At 43.0% G+C, this 16,279-nt stretch overlaps 1 protein-coding gene across 4 annotated transcripts in view; it reads right to left on the reverse strand.

Annotated features, from left to right (window-relative positions):
• Nucleotides 1-13,584, reverse strand: part of tmem198aa (transmembrane protein 198aa) — a 44,779-nt gene extending 31,195 nt beyond the window's left edge. Inside the window, exon 1 of one of the 4 annotated variants that reach the window (XM_079665427.1) lies at nucleotides 13,146-13,584. The gene's annotated coding sequence lies outside the window, so the exon portion shown is untranslated. Of the gene's footprint in view, nucleotides 1-505; nucleotides 542-608; nucleotides 628-3,610; nucleotides 4,077-13,145 lie in introns of those variants that run through there. The other 3 variants (XM_079665428.1, XM_079665430.1, XM_079665429.1) reach the window with 3 other exon arrangements.
• Nucleotides 13,585-16,279: the final 2,695 nt, after the last annotated feature.

The following is a 16,279-nucleotide window of genomic DNA, read 5'->3' on the forward strand; positions in this document are numbered from 1 at the left end:
TCTGACCACTTTCTACTGCTATAGATTTCTAAATATTCTGTGGCTTTTGTGTTCTGATCTGGACATATTTGTTACACCCGATTGCCATTTTTGACGGACGCTTTGGTTTTCTACCCTGCTACACCTACCTGCTAACGCTGCTCCATCCATCAAATAACCAGCCCCATTCTTCGTCCTGCCCCTCCCCGTGGGCCCTGACTCTGGTTCTTTAAACCTCCCGCTCCCCCCATCTGCTGTAAAGGACAGCCTGCAACTGACCTCTCATCCTGTCTGACGGCTGCCAACAGCTCCACTTTCAGCGCCGCTGGTCTACAGCCATAGCCAGCGCTGTGCTAACGCTAGCATCCTACCGCGGCACTACGATGTTACGATACTCTGTCTCCCAACTTTTTAATCTCAATAACTTTTCTGCGCTTCCTCTAAGCTTGTCTGTCATCAATTGCCTCGGGCTTCTACATTCCGAGGTATGTCGATAGAGGTTCTAAACGCAGATTTGTTTACTCACAGTCCGGAAAATCATCCATAACATCTATCTGGTCGACTAACCACCATGTCCCACAACTGTCATGTCATCTGAGCGCACTTATTACTCCATATTATACACCCACCACTGGTCCGTTACGATCCCAGCTGTACCGAAAACCTGGAGTGGATTCCACTGCCCTCTTCTCAGAGCTGGTCCAAATTCCTGGAGTGGATCCCACTGCCCTCTGCTCAGAGCTGGCCCAAATACCTGGAGTTGATTCCACTGCCCTCTGCTCAGAGCTGGCCCAAATACCTGGAGTGGATTCCACTGCCCTCTGCTCGGAGCTGGCCCAAATATCTGGAGTGGATTCCACCGCCCTCAACCACCAAAAACTGATAATAAGACACTTCCTTCCACCTCCTCTCCGCTACTCCCCCCCATCTCACATTCCTCCCCGCACTGTCAACCTGGACAACCTCTCACCTCTTCAGCCTGTGACCATACCCCGCCCCTCCCACTCAACTAATATTGCCCTCCTTAACATCCGATCACTCAACAAGAAAGCCCTCATCCTCCATGAACTAATCTTGGAAAAATCCCTTGATTTCCTTCTGCTCACCGAAACCTGGCAACAGCCCGATGACTTCTTCTCCCTCAACCAAACATCCAAACCCCTGGCTTTAAATACATCACTAAACCCCGCCCCTCCCGCCGTGGTGGCGGCCTTGCTGTAATCCACAATCAGAACATCCAGATCACAGAACTAACCCTCCCCTCAGTATCATCCTTTGAATTCATTGCCTTCAAAGCCCCTCCCTCACTGACAGTCATCCTCATCTATCGGCCTCCTAAACCTCATCCCTCCTTTCTCTCCGATTTCACTGAGTTCCTCACACTTGCCTCATCCCTGTCTCAACGTCTGTTACTACTTGGTGATCTCAACATTCACATTGACTCACCCACCTGCAAGCTGGCATCCGAATTCACAACCCTACTGGACAATTTCTCTATCACCCAACATGTCACCTTCCCCACCCATGACAAAGGACACATTCTTGATCTCGTCTGCTCTACCAACCTCCCAGTGATTGACCTCCACCCTTGCCCATTTCCCCTCTCCGACCACAAACTCATACAATTCACCATTGCCTCCCCCACCCGAAACCCCTGCCCACCCAGAAACATCACCTTCCGTAATCTACACTCCATTGACCATAACCATCTCTCCAAACTGCTATCGTCTAATCTTCCCCTGGACGCAACCCTCAGCTCACCTGATGATCTGCTCAACCATCTCAACTCCACCCTACTCACCTCCCTGAACACTTTAGCCCCCCTCAAAAATAAAACTGTTACTTTCAAGACCTCCTCACCCTGGTTCACACCCGCACTGCGTAAAATGAAGCAGCGAGGCCGCCAACTTGAACGTCTTTCAAAGAAATCATCCCTCACAGTCCATTACATAAGCTACAAACTCCATCTCAATGCATACAGAGATGCTCTTATTGCCGCTAAATCTGCCTACCTCTCCAACATCTTCACTGACCCCTCCCGTAACCCCAGGACCCTCTTCTCCACAGTTAACAAGCTCTTCAAACCTCGTGCTGATAACCTCCCTACTTCTACTTCCGCTACTTGCAGCTCATTCCTCCAGTTTTTCGCAGACAAAATTAACGCCATTAACCACTCCTTCTCAGCTCCATCTGATATACAAGCATCTCCCCCAACCTCCACCGCTACCATTTCTCCCCCCATCTCCCTTGACCTCCTGACTCCTCCTCCCCAGCGCCGCCTTTCCCAGTTCAACCTCGTTACCCCACTTGAAATACTCCATCTGATCGGTTCCTCAAATCCCACAACCTGCTCCCTTGACCCTCTACCCACTCCTCTCCTGAAGTCCTGCCTCCCCGTCCTCTGCCCCTATCTTGCTGAGTTTTCAACTCCTCGCTGTCCCATGGAACCGTCCCCTCTGCCTTCAAAACTGCTGCCGTTACTCCAATCCTCAAAAGACCTGGTCTTGATCCCTCCTCCCTCACAAATGACCGCCCCATCTCCAACCTACCATTCCTCTCAAAAACTCTTGAACGCATTGTAGCCAAACAAATTCACTGCCATCTCCAAACCAACCAGCTTTATGAACCCCTTCAGTCTGGATTTCGTCCTCACCACAGTACAGAAACTGCACTCGTCAAAGTCCTCAATGACCTCCTCACCTCTGCTGACACTGGTTCCCTCAATATTCTCATCCTCCTCGACCTGAGTGCAGCCTTCGATACTGTGAGCCACAACATCCTGCTCACCCGACTCAGGGACATTGGTATTGAAGGTATTGCACTCAGATGGCTCCAGTCCTACCTCACTGAACGATCCCACTTCATCTCCCTCCCCAACCACTCCTCTGCCACAGCTTCAGTCACCCAAGGCGTTCCTCAAGGATCAGTACTTGGACCCCTCCTCTTCAGCATTTACATCCTGCCCCTCGGTCAGATACTCCGCCACTTCAACCTGGACTTCCACTGCTATGCTGATGACACTCAGATCTACCTCAGCACCAAATCCCTCCATAACCCACCCCTTACCCAAATCGATTCCTGTCTGACAGCTATTAAAACTTGGATGCAACATAACCTCCTCAAACTGAACAGCAACAAAACAGAACTCCTCCTAATTGGCTCCAAATCCACCCTCAGCAAGGTCACTAACATAACACTCACCATCGATGGCACCATTGTTTCCCCCTCCAATCAGGCACGCAACCTTGGCGTAATCTTTGACCCCACCCTCTCCCTCGAACCTCACATCCGCCAAACAGTCAAAACCTCATTTTTCCACCTCCGCAATATTGCAAAAATCCTACCGTCTCTCACCCGCCCCGCAGCCGAACGACTAATCCATACCTTCATTTCCTCCCGCCTTGACTACTGCAACTCACTTCTTTACGGCATCAGCACTACATCCCTCAACAGACTCCAACGGGTTCAAAATGAAGCTGCACGTCTCCTCACGCATACCAAATCATGGTATCACATCACCCCAGTCCTCAAAGAGCTCCACTGGCTTCCTGTCTCCCATCGCATCAATTACAAAATGATGGTCCTCACCTACAAAGCACTCCACCATTTGGCCCCCCCTTATCTCACAAACCTTCTCACTCCTTATCAACCCCCACGGTCCCTCAGATCCACCGCAGCTGGACTCCTATCCATTCCCACATCCACACTCTGCAGCTTTGGGGACAGAGCCTTCTCAGTGGCAGCTCCTAGGCTCTGGAATTCCCTCCCCCAAGATCTCCGTGACTCTGAGTCCCTCACAGTCTTTCAGTCCCGCCTCAAAACACATCTTTTCAACTCTGTCTACCCATAAGCCCCCCTCCTCTCAATCAACTTCCTCTTGACTGCCTTTTTATTTATTTTACTATACTTACTTGTTTGCCTGTCCTTGTTTGTCTACCCTCCCTCATATTGTAAAGCGTCTTTGAGTTGTGAAAAGCGCTATATAAATAAAATGCATTATTATTATTATTATTACTAAAGGCTTGTCTTCAAGTGTGTCAAAGTCTCTTTCTCAGGAATTCGTTTGCTCCACCATTTTGATCCAGTTTTCTACAGACATTCATAATCCCTAAAAGATCATTACAAATGCTTTAACAATCCCTTGATTTCTCTTCATGCGCCACTAAGAGGTTTAAATGATTGATTTGATGGATTGCAGTACAATTTAGTCAAAACAATCTCTCATCCCTTGCTTCTCTTAAAGTTTAATTATCTAACTTCCAATCTCTCCAATAGTGTGGTTTATGACCCAATTATTGCAAGTATAATGACATTTGAATTAGCTACAGCTGCAAATGTTAGCATGCTAACACGTTAAACTGAATGGTAAATATTATAACTGCTAAACATCATTTTCATTGTATGCAAGCATGCCTGTCATTTCCCAAGATGCCTTTAGCCAGCTCTTTAATCCAAACAACTGGAATTATCTCACTTTTACAGTCTCTGTAAAGTCTGAATCATATTGCTCAGATTCCATATTCCTATTTGCACATATTTGCACTTCCTTGCAGTCTGACTTTCATCCGATTTGTCTTGGTTATCCATATGCTCATTGTTCTGTGCTGCCTACTGAATTGCACAAATTGATACACCACTACAATTTAGCATCTTGATTCTGAACAGAGAGACAGTGATAGTCACGGTTACTACCCGCCAACCCCCTCGCTCTTCTGTTTGTGTCTCCAAATCGGGGAGGGAGAGCCTTCATCTTCATGTGGAAGTGAGTAACAGTGTTGCTGATGTCATGGTTACTAACAGGATGACTGTGTTTCCATAGCCCATCTGTCACTGGGGAGACTAGCTACTACAGTGTGTGTGTGTGTGTGTGTGTGTGTGTGTGTGTGTGTGTGTGTGTGTGTGTGTGTGTGTGTGTGTGTGTGTGTGTGTGTGTGTGTGTGTGTGTGTGTGTGTGTGTGTGTGTGTGTGTGTGTGTGTGTGTGTGTGTGTGTGTGTGTGTGTGTGTGTGTGTGTGTGTGTGTGTGTGTGTGTGTGTGTGTGTGTGTGTGCGCACGCGCGTGTGCTTGGCTGTCATGATGGTTTGTAGCTGAAGGTCTCTACTGTCTAAGCAGACACATCTGCCTTGGCTTATGTTGTAGACGCGAACAATATGTGTGCGTGAAGGCTTGTTTGTGCAGATGCATTAATTAGGTGTATGTATGAACATTTGTGTTGACTGCAAAGACTGAGGAATACTATCTAACATCAGCTTCCATGCGCTCTACTGTAGAATAAAGACACTGAGAGATTCATTAACTAGTGAAATTATGGTTGTTCCACTGACCATTACATATCTAAGATCACTCTATCTCAGTTCTATCTGTATATCCAAGAGGACACAATGCCTCTTTTTTCCAATGATGACATGATGTGACATACGTATATAGCTCTATAGGCTCCTTAAGAGAAGAACAGTATATGTGTGCTGGTGACCTTTGTTATACACAACAGGATCATCCTGACTTTCATAATAGGTATCACAGGGACGTTTGCCACCGGCTCTCTCAATAGATGCCAACATGTGTGCAGCTTGAATGCTCACACAAACCTTCGAAATGCTTCTTTATTGTCAACAAGAGTTTAAAAATGGGAGAATATGGGGCTAATCATTCAAGTTGTGTTTGAAAGAAAGCATTCAGCCATCTTATATGTTTGCTGCCTTTCCATCTCTTATTGCAATTTTTTAAGTTTTTAATTATTTATTAGACAAACCCTTCATTTTCAGGTGCTTGGACTTTGGGAACTTGTGATTATGCACTATGTATGGACTCTTTATAGAGTTAATGATGAATTATGTAATCAAATGTGATGATAACAGAGGTAATTCTTTATTACCGGCGGTTTTACCAGCCAAACTGTGAAGTTACATTTCAAATTATCACTGGTCAGTTGGCATAGTAACCAGATAGGCTCATTTAGCCTTGTTTGATAGGAAATGCCTTCTCTGTTGTATCTTTAAATAACTGGACTGCTTAGCTGAAATGATAAGTAATAGCTGAATCCTTGTTTTAATATAATTAAGTCGCCTTAAGAGCTTGAGAAGCCATTCTACTCTCTGTCTCAAAATACATTTCCTTTCTAGGCATGTCTTTATTTTTGTACTTTGATTATGTCTTCTCTACAAACTACATGTCCTTGGATAAATAAAACATTGACCACGGTATATAAACAATGTATATAGTGTGTTTTGGCAGTGTTTTTCAAACCTTTATTATCAAGTGGCATCCACTCTCCTTTCAGCGCCAGACTCATTGAAATTAAGTCATTGATTTAAAGCATACAAAGGTACTCTGACAAAAGCCGTTTGAATACCATTCCCTGCTTATTCTATACTTCATTCTTCCATTATCTTTATCCAGATACGCTCTCTGAGTTCTCTGCTTCTTCATCATGCCCTCCATTTGCCTTTTTTGTGTCTTTAAAATGAAAGTAAACCAGATAACTCTCACAGTGAAACAGCCTTGGCCCGGGCCATTAGGTTTAAATGCAGAATGGTGATTTGTATGGGAGCTGTTCATTTTCTCCTCACACTCTCCCTCGCTCTCTTTGAGCTACAACACTATTGAGAAGTCTGAGTGACCCATCGACCCCTTGTGCAGCCGCCCTCCCACACACGCATACAAACACAAAAACACATGGAGAGAAAAGTCCCAAGACTCTTCTAGACATAATGTCCTCATCTATAGCTGATCGTCCTCTTGCCCAATCCTTTCCCCCTCCTCTATCCATCCATTTAGCAAACTACTCACAAAGTGCAACAGCAAAGTATGAGAGGAAACCACTTTGCTATGCAGTGATCTCAGGACAGATGTATATTCGGATGTGTTTTGTGTACCGTGGGCAGCCGTGGAGCACCTAAAGTGAAGAGATCTGAAGAGTGTATGAATGTGTGTTTGTGTGTTTATCCGCCCTCATGTTGGTGGCCTCAGCATTGATCCCCCTCTAAGCCTCGCTCCTTGCTTGTGGCCTGAAGGTGATGTGACAGGGGAGTAAAGAGGCTTTAATCAGATTACAGCTCATTCGCTGTCTTTCACTATCTCTCTTTCGTCGGTACCATCCATATCACTGCTGCCTTCAACCACTTTCTCCCTCTTTCTTTTCTTGCTGAACACCAGGCCTACTTTTAAGCCACAGCGTCACATTTTACTTCAATCACACATGGATCTAATTGTTTCTTTCCAGATGTCCCCCATGAGTTGAGAGTGGCTGTTCAGAACTGTACGACTGCTCGTAAAAATGAATAATCAGAGTGCATGAAATAAACAACTCTTAGAGCAATGTCTTTGTGATGGTGTTCAGGTAACTGAGATCAATCTTGTAGACGCACAGATGCACTCATGATTATTCTAACAGCGAAAATAGATTTCCATTTCTTTAAAAACCATTATGGCTCCATTTCCTACATAATTATCTTCATGCTGCTTTTATGCTTTCAGCAGGCAGTAAAAGAGACAGAGTGGCATTGTTACTTTTTTGCCTCTGAACCGCCTTGTATGCACACACACACTAGGGACCTCTTAACCAAAACTGTGTGAGTAATAGCAGAAACTATTGAGGTGACAGAAGTTCTGGGATGTTTTACTCAAGTTAAAGTATCAATTCATCAAGGTGTGAATACTCCAAATGTGTTCAAATAGTCAAAGGTAAACCAAAGCTGACACTATTGCTACCAATGGCCAGTGTTATCTTTATCTACAATACTATTTTATTCTCTCACTTGAAGTAAGACTGCTGTTCATCGACTTCAGTTCAGCCTTCAACACCGTCATCCCCTCCAAACTAATCACAAAACTCAACGACCTGGGCATTGACGCCCCCCTTTGTAACTGGATTTTAGACTTTCTAACCAACAGACCCCAGCATGTCAGGTTGGATAATCTCTCTTCCATGACCCTCAGCCTAAATACCGGTGTCCCACAAGGCTGCGTGCTGAGCCCCCTCCTCTACTCCACCTTCACCCATGACTGTACCCCTGCACATGGTTCAAACACCATCATCAAGTATGCAGACGACACAACGGTGAACGGCCTCATCCACAACAACTATGAGACGGCCTGCAGGGAGGAAGTTCAGCATCTGACTGAGTGGTGTGCTGACAATAACCTGGCCCTTAACACAACAAAAACAAAATAACTCATTGTGGACTTCAGGAACACACACACTCCCATCCACATAAATGGAACGGCGGTGGAGCGTGTGTCTAGCTTCAAGTTCCTGGGGGTCCACATATCCGTTGACCTCTCATGGTCCAACAATACCACCAGCATAGTAAAGAAGGCTCACCAGCGTCTCTTCTTCCTGAGGAGACTAAAGAAAGACCACCTCTCTCCTCAGATTCTGGTGAACTTTTATCGCTGCACCATTGAGAGTATCCTGACCAGCTGTATCACAGCCTGGTATGGGAACTGCACAATGCTCAATAGGAAGGTATTGCAGAGGGTGACGAAAATCGCCCAACGCATAATCGGTGTCCCACTCCCTGCCATCGAGGACATCCAGGGGATACGGTGTTTGCAGAGGGCGCACAACATCTTCAAAGACACCTCTCATCCTGCAAACTATCTGTTTGTTGTCCTACCCTCGGGGAGGCGCCTCAGGAGCCTCCGGTCCAAGACCAGCAGGTTCAGGGTCAGCTTCTTCCCCAGGGCTGTTACCCTGCTGAACTCTGCCCGCTGATAGACTCAAGCCCATACCCACCATCCACCTGTTTATATATTTTATTGTCAATGCCATTTACGCTGTATATATTCATCTGTTTATAGCCTATTTATAATTATTCTATTTATAAAAAATTACATGTATAATTATTCTCAGTAGACTTTTGCACTTCTGGTCAGATGCCTAAACTTACATTTCGTCACTAGTACATGTACTATGTAATGACAATAAAGTTGAATCTGAATCTAATATTACCCTACATTACATTGCATTTAGATGACGCTTTTATCCAAAGCAACTTACAATATATGTATATGAAATTATATGTTCACTATTCATAGTTTTCAAGTAGAAAAATAGCTAATTTTACCCTGTGAAGTGTAGGGTGGTGAAAATATAAAGTTACATATTGCAGTACTCGAGTAAAGTACAATATATATTTAAGAATTATGGTGCAGGACTTGAGCAAATATACTTGGTTCCTTTCCACCAGAGTCTCTGTATAAATCCTTGCCTTATAATGACACATTTGTTCTATTAGGGGTGCTGCTTTCAGCTCCGTCTCTCTGTAGATCTGTCCTGAAATACTCAAATCGGCTGTAATGATGAAATGTCATAAAAGGTGAAGAACTAGTTTCATTCTCTAAAAATAGTATTCCTTAGTCTTAGCAGTCAACAAAAATGTTCAGACATACACCTAATTAATGCATCTGCACAAACAAGCCATCACACACACATATTGTTTGCCTCTACAACATAAGTGAAGGCAGATGTGTCTGCTTAGACAGTAGAGACCTTCAGCTACAAACCATCATGACAGCCAAGCACACACACACACACACACACACACACACACACACACACACACACACACACACACACACACACACACACACACACACACACACACACACACACACACACACACACACACACACACACACACACACACACACACACACACACACACACACACACTGCCAGAGGGCTCTTACACTCTTTGAGTCAGATATGGTTAAAACTAGCGACTCCCAACCTGACGCTGTCCTCATTACACTGATTGCGTCCTGACCAGTCTGCGTTTAGTATATCGTGCTGAAATGGTTAAACGGATGCCACACAGCGTAAGTGTGAGGCGCACAACAAACAGCAATCTGACCAGCATTTACATGTGAAAATGCCAGTGGGAAGGAAAGCACTGGTGTGTATTAATTTACACTTTACCCTCATGCTTTCTCTTCTCCTCCTCTCCCCATCTCTAATTCCACCTTCTTCTTGAATTCCATTTCCCCGTCGTTTTTTGTATTCATCTCACTATCCATTGAGTCATAACCATCAACCTTTTTCCTACTATCTTCTCTCTTTTAAGTTATTATATTGCTCTTATAACTCCCATTTTCCCTCACCGTGCTTTCTTAATCTGTCTTTGTTCGCCCTGTTTAAACTTCCATCCATCTTTCTCTTTCATATATTACAAAAACACTGAGGCCTGCTGCAGACTGGCTCTGTCAGACAGAGAAGCCCCTGAAGACGTGTTGTGCTCGGCCTTGAGTCTGAGTCTGTTTGGCTTATGTTGCCTGTACTTACATAACTTTTCATCAAAGCCCAGCACAGTGCATAGCAAACATCTATGAATGAAATGAGTGGTAGTCTCTCTGGTACCCATCCTCAGCTCAACACTGAGACTATCTATTCAATTGTTTGTATCCTCAGCTTGATTAAATACAACGTGACCATTTATTCTATTAATTAAAATGATAGTTGTGAGGCTTTTATCTCCACACTGAGGTCTTCATCTCTTTAATGTTGAATTCTAAGGAAATTAAAAATGAAGATAATGTTGTTATGGCTTTTTTAATACTGAGGCCAGACCAGACGTATCAGCCTTTTGTCAGCTAAGGAGAAAGGTAAAATGCCATTTAGAAAATGTAATTTATAACTGCTGGCCAAACTCACCAGCTCCAAGCCTCTCGGGTTGGCCCGAGTCCTAATTCTGAGGACTGCTTGGCTCTTGGTTATGGTTACGTAACTATCAGCAAAGCCCCACACAGGGGGCCTTGTTTAAACTATTTCTAATTGGCTTTCTAAAAAGGAGTGGGACTGAATCCTAGTATGTTGTCACATTTCTCCCTCACTATCTCCTTAGTACCTTCTTTAAATCATGGACCTAACCAATCCTTACATGACACTGAGATGAAAATGTCATATAAAGACCTGTCTTTAGTTAAACAGTGTAGGGAGAGCATAGAGCAAGATATCGTCTGACAACCAGAGCTTCCACCGTTTTCATAACATTAGGTCTGTTAGTAGGGCATCATTGGACATTGGAAATTAATGTTAATGTTAAACACGTCCATTTGCTCCATAGGTCCTTTTAACATGGCCCCGTTTGGTGACCCAGTGAAGCAGCACAGCTAGCAGCAGAAGAAAGCCTGGTGCACACTTGAATGTTAATATGCCACTGTAAAAACTCTTGGATCCAGAAAAACAAGAAGCATGCCAAACCCTGTTTGATCTGATAATGGTGATAATGGTGGGAATACATGATACAAATCTATGTGTTTCGGGGAGCAGGTTCATTCAGCTATTTATTTCCCAAAATCAAGAGCACAGCTTCAAAGTTCAGCTCAGGAAATGAACTGAGGGAGAGCCTTATTAAAAGATGTTATAGCGCTACAAAGTAAGAAACTCTGAAGCTTGACACCACTGCACTCAGCAATGCTCTCTAGGTGGAACAAAAGCACACATTCAGAAACTGGCTGCACACTGGTCTCTAAACACTATTATGAACTGTAGCTTATTCATGACTCTCCCCATGGTGGTATCTATTCATTTGCATCCACTATTCAAATACTGCACAACCTCAAAACCCATCCTTATATCTCAAGAGATCGCCAGCTCAGGGATGTCATGTTACCTTTCCTGAAAGACTGCGCCTCACTTTTTATACTTAGAGAAGGCCAAACTGTTGCCTATAATCTGAAATTCTAAAGAAGATCCAGTGCTTCTAATAGCAAAATAAGACTATAATCATACACTGCATGTAATGCTCTTTGCATCTCTCTCTCTTGTACTTCTCAGCCTATCCTATAACAACAAAGTAGGTATGTACAACATGTAACAAGTCTTTCCTTCTCTTGTTTTGGATGTCATTGCACACCACACCCCCCCTGCAAACCAGGTCTGCCAGCAACTACATTCTTGGACTACCAACACTCATATAGTTGTATCCACTTAATTTATGATTTAATAGACAGGTCTGTAAAATCTAATTTCCCCTCGAAGAATCATGCAAAAGCACCACTTCGAAGTGTTTACCAGATATGTTTCAACTACTTCCTTGGAATTAAGTCATCCAGCATTAAAGAAAAGCATACACATGTACTATTCTACTAAAGGAATCTGAGCACCAAAATGAACAATTAGTGGCCTAACATCAGAAGGCTCTAATTCCTGAATAGTATCAAACATAAACAAGCATGTCTATTATTAGCACCAACATATATGTAATTAGTGGAACAACTGCAATCCTTTAATGGCAAACGGTTTGGTTTTGATCCACATTTGAAAAATGTTATCCTAAATTGCTGAAGTGGGAGAGAAAACACACGTTGATGCTGTGCCATTTTCAGAAAATCACTAATACGCTGTTCAAAGACATTTGCATGTTTAACAAAGGAAATACAAAGGCAAATGCTTGCACACTTGGCTCAGCAGGCTTGCTGCCTATAATTACTTCATATTAGCTACAGCACACACTGTTCATTGTGAAGATGTTTCATGTTCTATTACTGATACCCAGTCCTATGTTTTTGGATATACTATATTCGATTTAATGTAGTTGTTTGTCGGTTGACACTGGTTGATTAATAGGGTGACAGATAACTAGATAGATAGATAGATAGATAGATAGATAGATAGATAGATAGATAGATAGATAGATAGATAGATAGATAGATAGGATGTAGGTTCAAGTGACTTTCTACCAGTGTAAATCCATTTGGCTCCCACTGTTTACACGCTGTCCAAACCAATTATGTACACGGGTATCAAATTCAGAGTTTAGTCTTTTCAATTATTAATTCCCACGCATCATGAAGGATTCATCTGGATGTCACTGATATGCGAGGTCTCAAAGTGTTCGAGCCTTGTGTTGGAGAACCAATTGCAAGGGTTTGAAAACAATAGAGAGAAAACAATAGAGGAGCGGAGACAGTCAGTCGTCCATGTGTCCAATTTTCAAAGGCAATTACAATGACGGGCGCAAGGCTGTGGGCAACATAATAAGCCATTGGGGAGGGTTTTACAGTAGGAGATTTGGTGCGTTAAGGCTGGGTGGAGATCACTGGACAAAACGTTACAATATGTTATTTGTGACAAAGAGAGACTCAGTTAAAAAAAAAAAACACCTATACGTGCTTAGTTAGCATAACACAACTGTCATTTTGACATGAACAAAGAACACTCACATCAGTAATGCATCATATCCGCGTGTTTTCTTAGTCGTCCCCGAGTCCAAACGAGAAAAACAGATTTTTTTCAAAGAAAGAAGATCATGTCCACTTGTTTGCTTGAAAATCCCAACATTATCATCTCAGGGAACCGGGCTCGGTCCAAAAGGAAGAAACACAGCGTGCAACTCCAAGAAGCCTGAAGCGAAGACTAAAACAATGCTCAACTCCTCTTGGCTTCAATTTCTCACTTACTGCGTCCAGACAGCCGCGCTGCTGTTCACCGGGACCTCATTGAATATTGAACGCCAATAATGGAGCTGTGCTACGGGAAATGGAAATGCTGCCTTGCGGTTTTTATTCCGTGTTTACATCATGCTTTCTTAAGATATCCCCCCTAAATCGACCCGTGTATGCGCTTCCTTTGTGTTCTCTGTCTCGCTCGCTGTGGGTAACGGGTTAAACCATTCCTGCAGCACGAGAGGGGGGGGGGGGGGGGGGCAAGAGGAGCTATTCATGTGTACATGGGAACGAATGGGTTTGGTGACTCGTGGCCAAATGTTGTTATTGTCAGGGATAAAGATACTGGGAGGAAAAGCAGAGGGAGAAAGTGGAAGAAAACAGAAGGAGGGGGGGGGGGGGGCGTGAGGATTTTTTCCAACTGACCATTTGCACGTAAAAAAAACGAGTCATTTTACATTTTCAAAGAACTGCTTCACTGCGTTGGCAGATTATGACAAATCTGTGCAATCACACCCTCCACACGCCACCCTCCACACGCCAAACCCTTTTACTTCTCACATTCAAGGAGGGTTTATAAGTACGCTCCCATGCTAGATAATGCAACAGAGATACAATTAAGTCCAGTGTAATGTTTGGGGGGGGGGGGGGGGGGGGGGGGGGGGGGTTCGGCTGCCTATTTCTCCCCCCAGCAGCATCTGAGTGTACTATCAGGACCTTGGATAGCTCCCTTCCAGAACCAGCCACCTGTGTCAATAAAGAGCTGTGGTTTCAACATACTATTGGATGTAAAATGAAAATGTTCAAATATTGTTTGGGTTGTTGTTCACCAGAGTAAGGAATTGTGAGTGATGTAGCCAACTTCTAGTTAAGACCACACCATGGATTCCTTTTAACATCACTCGGACCAGCCTGATCTGGTGATGTTGGTAGAGTATCTGAGAATCTAAAAGCCCCAATCTTTTATTATTTAGTTTTTCAGCCGTGAAAGAAATGAATCATAGCTCTGTTCATACTATTTGTCGGTGGATAACATGTTCGCCAACGGCGCCATCTCCTGGAGAGCTTGTGGATCTAGACATTTTTTTTTTTTTCACCAGATAGAGCCTGGTATAGCCTGTGTGTCAGAAACAGTATAGTTCCGTACTCCTCCTGAGATATCTTAAGCATCCCAGAAAAGACACACTGTCAGGGTATCAGAGCCATGTAGCCTGTAACATTGTTTACATTCACATTTATTTGGGAAAATTTGGTTTATTATGTTTTTAAACCTAACTGACATCAACATTAATATGGAGCTATTTCAGGGTCGTAAGTTTTGATCATTCAAAAAAATACAATTTATTTGAAAGTTTAAGTTTTTATCCTGAACTTGAAAAATACAATGATGTATTCAAAATAAAAAAAAGTATTTCAAATAATTGTTAAGGTTGAATATTATTTTGATTCAGTTCAGCAATTTTTTTGAATAATATATTTATTTTCAGATTTCACTTTTATACATATTTTGATGTTTGAGTCCTTATTTTTTTCAGCACAGATTTTTCGTTTTCAGATTCAAAACAATTATTTTTTCAGTTTCAAATCTTGTTTTTTCTCAGGTTTCACATTGCTTTTCACCTTCAGATCGTTTTTCACTTTCAGATCTTTTTTTTTCGCTTTCAAACTTTTGGCCCTGATATTGCTTGGGGGGGCGGGGCTTACCAAAGAGTAGTTTGGCATCCTGAGTGACAGGCCTCCCTCTGTCATGTTGCCTTCGTGGATGTTAGAAAACTGAGACCAGCGTCAAAGTTCCGTTAAGCGAGCTGTTGAGCATCGTAGTTGGCAACAATCAAGTACAAATAAACTGTGTTAGAATGTGAAATTACGTATCCGCAACGAGCCAGCAGGTTGTTCTGGTGGACCTGACGCCAACCTCGCTGTCTCACGGAGAGATACCGCAGGTCTTTCCTTCCTGCAGCGGTCAGACTATACAACCAGCACAGCCCCTAGACCCCGCACAAAACAACACAGACTATAACACCTCTTGTTGATAAATACCAACTATGTGCAATATTTGCAGTATGTGCAATATATATGCCGTTAAAAACTGTGCAATATATACCTGGCTGCTAAATCCGCAGAACTGTCACAGGGTGGGTATTATGTAAAATGTGTAACTTTAAAAATATATATCATTTCTTTTTTTAATCTTTAATACTTTTTGTATGCATGCTTTAGATAACATTAAGCTGTATTTGGCTCTTGTCTGCTGTAACAATGTAAATGTATCCGTGGGACTAATAAAGGTATTCAGATTCTGATCGCAAAAACCAAGCCAATACTATGCTGCGTTCATGGAGCTACGTGGAAGTGTGGAAGGACAACGCCTGATTGCGGATACGTGATTTCAGATTCTAGCACAGTTTATTGCTCTTATACCTTGATTGCTGCCAACTACGATGCTCAACAGCTTGCTTAACGGAACTTTGATGCTGGTATCAGTTTTGTTTACCACCAATCACGGGAGTATTGTGTGTAGAAAGTGTGTAGTTGTATTTATTGCGCTACCTAACATCCATGAAGGCATCATGACAGAGTCATGTCACCTGTCACCCACTCAGGGAGCCAAACTAGTCTTTGGTAAGCCCCGCCCCCCGAAGCAATATCAGGGTCAAAAGTCTGAAAGCGAAAAAAAAAGATCTGAAAGTGAAAAAAAAGATCTGAAAGTGAAAAACGATCTGAAGGCGAAAAAAAGATTGAAACCTGAAAAAAAAGATTTGAAACCGAAAAAATAATTGTTTGGAATCTGAAAACGTAAAATCTAAAACTGAAAAAAACAAGTATTCAAATATGAAAATATGTATAAAAGTCAAATATGAAAATAAATATTTTATTAAAAAAAATTGCTGAACTGAATCAAAAATAATATT

This window comes from Notothenia rossii (assembly GCF_949606895.1).
Source record: "Notothenia rossii genome assembly, chromosome: 2".
In the NCBI taxonomy this organism is placed as follows: Eukaryota; Metazoa; Chordata; class Actinopteri; order Perciformes; family Nototheniidae; genus Notothenia; species Notothenia rossii.